Source organism: Pungitius pungitius, chromosome 7 (genome assembly GCF_949316345.1).
Source record: "Pungitius pungitius chromosome 7, fPunPun2.1, whole genome shotgun sequence".
In the NCBI taxonomy this organism is placed as follows: domain Eukaryota; kingdom Metazoa; phylum Chordata; class Actinopteri; order Perciformes; family Gasterosteidae; genus Pungitius; species Pungitius pungitius.
In genome coordinates, this window is record NC_084906.1 from 1,472,970 (window position 1) to 1,479,011 (window position 6,042).

Here is a 6,042-nt window from a genome sequence, read left to right on the forward strand (position 1 = left end):
TTGTCGTTGTCGCCGTTGCACGTCCCTCACGTCGGAGCTGGTGACGTTCATGACGGGGGGTACTGTGCCGCTGGCTGACTGGCGCAGGAATGCGCGAGTCGCTGTCATCCCGCGCAACGTTTGCGGACGGGCGGAATCCAGTGAAGTCCTGAACTTGTTGCGAAGCCGCACGCACGCGGCTGCAGAAGCGTCCCGGAGCTGTCAGGCGTTGCGCGCAGCTCTTCAGGTTCTCCGGGGTCCCGGGTGGAGCACGCCCAGACTAATCCAGCAGACAAACAACTCGGGAGATTAACCTGCTTTAGCCTCGTAAAAGTAGTTTTCGTCTGCGCAGCCGGAAGCCCGTTTTTTTTTTTTTTTAATTTTGCGATTATTGTTGTCACATGGCTTTGGAGAATTCAATAACAACAAAAAATGGCGACAATCACGTTGCTCCGTGTGGTCTTGCTGCGTCATTAAAAATATTCACGTAAACACGGTGAATCAAACGGGGAGATCGCAGGCAAGTGAGTATAATATGTGTTGTACATTGCATGTGGACTGAATGGAATTGAGAATTACTAATTATATTTCAATCTTACAGCGTGGTGTTTGTTTTTGCCCAGGAAAGGGGTGTGTACGCATTGCTGGGCGTTAACGTTTGGCTGCACAATATCCACAGAACAGTGCACTTATACTTCGTCAAGCAGCTTTTCAAAGAGCACATTCGTCCCAAATAAAGCAGGTATGTCACGATTACGTAACGGCATCGATAACGGTGCTGTTTAGATGGGGGGGGGGGGGTAACTTTTGTTTGTGTAGAATACAGCAACAAGCGTTCACCTCAACCGTCGACGCTGCACTATTTGAGCCATTTATGTATGTGTGTCAATGCCTGTTAGCTTCCCAGTTACCGTTAGTAGGTTATAAGGCACACCCCAGTTATTTATTAAAGGGTTTATGTAACGTGCACGCGCTTTCCCCACAGAGTCTCTTGTTACAGCGGAGCGTTCAGCCGTCACGGCGTGTTTGTCCGCTGCCATATTTAGTTATTTTTACGCATGTTGGCTTTGCTTTTTCTGACATCAGCGGGTTTTTTGGCCAGTGCCCACGAGCCGCGGGCTAATGGAGTTGTTTTCATGAAGCGCGGAGGGCGGACCGTCGGGGAGGAGGAGCCGCCGCTATCGCCGAAGGGGGGCGGAGCCTGCGAAGAGAATCATAACAAGTCTGACGTCACTCGGCCTTGTGGTTTGTATGAATAATATGCGGGTCTCTACCAAGTCCTAGCAGGAAAACGGTTTGGAGAAGAAGAAAAAAAGGGAATAGAAAGTGGATGTTGTTGTTAAAATGGAAAATAATGAGAAAAAAAAAGACTTTCGAAATAGATGAAATAATTAAATCTGATCAAATACATGAGAATAGAGAGCAAGCTTCCTCCTTCAATTTCCATGAACTGTAGTGTTGTTTTAATGATATATTTACAAACAGAGTAACATAGTGTTTAATTTGCATGTGAGCGAGTTTGCATTAACTGTCCTGCTAGTAATAATATGCGATGTATGCATGTCAGCTTTCTCCTTGAACTTCTATGACTCACTGCTCACTGCACTTCTCAGAATCTAGAATATATTATAAACTCAAACAGCAGTATGTTGTATGAAGGAAACCTGAATCATCTGGATGAGCCTGTGTAAGGACTTGTTTATTTCTGTTCCCTTGATTCAACTACAAAAAATAGTTTAGGCTTTGTACCCTCTTCTCTACCACCAACTATGATGCAAAAAATGCAAAAAGCCTTTGGTTGTATTCACACCTGGTGGCCTGGACGGTGGACGGTAACTGGAACAAAGATCTGCCAGATTTGTCAGGCTGCCCTGGTTCAGTTATCAAAGTGCTGATGCTGTCCCCATCGAAGGTACAGTACTGTGATAACTGAAGGATGGCTGCCATCTTTACACGAGTGCGGTTAATCGTAGCCTAACAAAAAAGTGAGTATGTTTAAAAAAATGGTATTTTCTTTGTGGAATAGGATATCCTATTGTCCATGTTTCTAATTACTAAATGGTTTTAACTCACCAAACTAGATTGCACAGTTAAAATGTTTTAAGCTTGATTGTTTGTATAAATATAAAAAACATTCACCTTTACATAAGAATGCACTTCTATAACTTCTGCTTCACAATAACAATTAAAGGGAACTGTACTTTATTAAAAATGGTATGGTCCTTTATTCATCTTTATCTTATACAAATCTCTTATTTATTATTATGATCTTAAATACAGAAGGTTACAGCCAGAAAAACTATTGAGTGACTGAAGTCTCTATTCTCTCAGTTTTGAGATTACATTGAACACCTTCTAATTGTTATCTCAATAGCATTAACAGCAAAGTTAATTTAGCATCAAAACAAAAGTACATCATAATAACTTCACAAAGAAAACCTACATTTAGTGTGTCCTTTATTGTCCTCCCCCTATCCCCCCCGACACCTCTGCTCCCATAAGTCAAATGTTTAGGAACCCTACAATGCAACATAAGTCCTCGCACCTGATGAATACAAAGTTTTGAATAAAAGTGGTTCTTGAGGTTTGGTCCTAATGAAACCATTAGGACCAATCTGAACTGTTTACCAATGGGAGTGCTGGTCTGCAGGCTGAAACGGAAGGCGGCTCTGACTCGGTTGTTTCACATTGTTGTCAGTAGAGAGAGCTATAGATCTATAAATGGTGTGCCTTGGTTCTAAATAACAAGGCGTACAGCTCCTCCCCACTGTTCTTGTAAACCTTGATGATGAATATGATGATTAAAAACTTGTCAAAACAATTAAGTGCTAATGTGTCACTTGTGTGTAATGAGTCCAGTTTTGAGAACGCAAAACTAGTCAGTGTTTGCCAAAATGAAGCGGAGCAGTTGAACATGATCTGCGACACTCATCGATGAGTAAAATCGATTATTGCTATAGTCGCCATTTTATATAAATTGTCATTGTTGCTTTCAAGAACCTTAAAGGAATAGTTCAATATGTACAATTGATATATCACAGTACAAGAGTGTTCAAAACACACTGTGTCTGGTGTCAGCACATTGAAATGAAATTGTTTTTTTCAGAAACTTGTTTTAGAAAATACATCCACCGTTTGATTCATGTCAGTAAAATGTTTCACTGAAAGGGTACATACTATAGCTACACATGGTGTGGAAATCCCCCTTCATGTTTGTTGTTTTTGTCTCACTCTAACCTCAATCTGCTCAACTTGCCTTGATTCACATGGGTTACGGTACCCAGTAGATACTTTGTGGTAAAGCTCACCTTTTTGGTAATACAACTAAAACCTCTGAATATCATGATAATATACCCAAATATTTTACACTATCCACAAAAACCTGCCATCTGATGGCAGTGAACTAAGGTGAAAATCTGCCATACCACTTTGAAAGTAAGATAATGTTTATTTTCTACTCTCGTACTTCCAGCAAGTGAAATGGTTAACAACTACAACATTTTGGTGAAAGAGTAAAAGTATGGGAAAGAAAATCAAACTCCAAAAGATGCAGATTTTTAAACATGTAGTTTCCATGTTTAATTTTCTGGGCTCTTCCCTGAATTGAAACAATGAAGAGGAATGGATATGTCATACCTTTCTACCACTGATAAAACGACATAAAAGGGCAAACTGGCCCACTGCCCCGTTTCAAAGTAAATAAGAGATATGCAAACTTGAATTCTAGCGCAGACTGATATCTGTGTGGAGAGTTCTTGAGGTAAAATGAATAATTAGGAGTCTCCCCTGGTATCAGTTGTTGTTGGAGTCGTACTTGATCAATTTCCTGAAGAACAATGGACTGGAAGGACTTGCTCGATCTTTAGACCATGTTGCTAGTCCTTCTACACACCTGGAACTTGGCAGGACATTACCCATTACTCACTCACATTGCACTAAATTTCACCTATTTCACGAGTTTGCCGCTCCAAAATGACTAAGTATACATAACAAGCAGAAAACATGAATTTACGCAGAAAAATTATTTTTGACATGTTATATTTTATATATATTTAAATATATTATATTATATACGTGTTTCTGGAAAACCAAAATAAGAAGCTCTCCTCTTAGAATGAGCCTGTTTAGTTCCTCTTCAGCCGGATCGCTCGTTCAGACTCTTTTGTTTATTACAAAATAAGATTTCTAAAAATCCCATCCAGAATCCATTTATTAAACTGTGTCAATCCAGCACAACAGGTCTGCCCAAAATCTAACGATATGAATTCACAATGGAGAACATTTTGCTTTTCTCACCACAGGATCACAACGCTATGGGAACATTTATGTTTTTTCCACACATTCCAGTTCTACATTTTTCGAAAAATATAAAAAAAGGTCAGGATACACTGTCCCTGTGTTATATCTCTAGTATGAAGTCAGGAAAAATTCCAGAGCCCCCTGCTTAGTTTAAAGGAGGGAATAGGTCTACCAAATGTACCCAAACTTCATTGACTTTTGTGTCCAAGGTTCTTATTCATCTCTTAGTTAAAAAGTACCTTTAAAAGAAGGAACCGATATATATGAACGTTCATGCAACGTGACACAGTCTGGCCCATACTTTTAACACCGCCATATACACCAATGCCACTCTCACACAGTTTGGGGTATGATAATCACATCCAAAAGGGAAGTTCTGCAAATTTGCAAGTGATGTTATTATTGCAAACAATGGCTAGGACCACCAGTTATATGTTTAAAGTTGCATAATATGGAAATAATCGAGTAAAAGTCTTGCCAGGCATGTACAGAAGCACCGTAGAGAAGAGCGGGTCATCCACTATGGCCAGTGGTTTGATCCTCTGCTCCTTCTGTCTGTCTTTTCAAAGGATCCCAAAGTGTGTGTTTAATGTGTGTGTGTGTATGTGTGTTTGTGCGTGTATCTGTATCTGTTGCCGAATATAAAAACAGGTGATCCATTGAATGGCTGCTTCTTTGAGTTGTCTGAAGACCACCTGGTCAGAACCATAAATATTTGCATATTTTGGGATTTTAAATTAAAATAATAAAATGTGCTTTGAGTGCAGACTTTGAGCTTCAATCTGGAACTGGTTCCATTGGCGGCCAAAATGCCCAAGCCACATCTCTGCCTCCGCCATGCTTCACTGACGAGGTGGTATGCTTTGGATCATGAGCAGTTCCTTCTTTTCTCCTTACTCTTTTCCCATCATTCTGGGACAAGTCAATTTTTATCTCATCCGTCCATATGATGGTGTTTTAAAAAAAAAAAAGTTTTTTGACAAAGTATCTTTTGTTCCTGTTTTGGAGGAGGCTCACCAACGGTTTAAATCTTGTGGGTGCCTCTCTGTAGCTATTCTGGTGAAGTCTTCTCTCCATTGTTGACTTTGACACAAATACGCCTACCGTCTGGAGAGTGCATTTGATCTGGCTAACTGCTGTTAAGGGGTTTTTCTTCATGTAAATAATTCTTTGATCTTCTGGGACTTTTGGTTTTCCTGAGCTCACTGGTGCTTTCTAACTTTTTAGGAATGTACCCACGGTTAATTTGGTCACCCGTAATAGTCTCTCATTGCTCAAAAGCTTGTTTTTATTTTTTAAGCCTAATGATGGCTTGCGAAATTGAGAGTTGACTGCAACAGGTTCCACATGCAAATCCCACACTCGAAACGAACTCTGGACCTTCATGTGCTCTGTAATAATAAAACAATGAGGGAATAACACACACCTGGCCATGGAACAGCTGATCAGCCAATTGCCCAAATACTTTTTGTCCCTTCTAAAGGGAGAGACCATGTATTAAATGTATTATAATTCGTACAGAATCCACCTAAGTCTGCTCAGTCTGCTCCTCAAAGCACATCTTGATTGTTTCATTTCAAACCAATTGTGGTTATGTACAGAGTCAAAATGCTGAAAATGGGGTCAATCTCCAAATATAAATAGACCTGACTGTAAATATGTTGAGTTAACATTTCTTCGGCAAATATATGTTGATGCTTAAAAATACTGCCGAGGTGCCGTAAACAAGTCTCAAACATGTTGATTTAAACTTCTCACCGGTTT

The 6,042-nt window shown here is 40.1% G+C and overlaps 1 long non-coding RNA gene across 1 annotated transcript; it reads left to right on the forward strand.

Moving 5' to 3' along the window:
* Positions 1-113: 113 nt before the first annotated feature.
* On the forward strand, positions 114-2,800 carry LOC119217057 (uncharacterized). Its single transcript, XR_005120189.2, has 2 exons — positions 114-721; positions 965-2,800. It is a non-coding gene; the product is annotated as an uncharacterized LOC119217057 (long non-coding RNA).
* Positions 2,801-6,042: the final 3,242 nt, after the last annotated feature.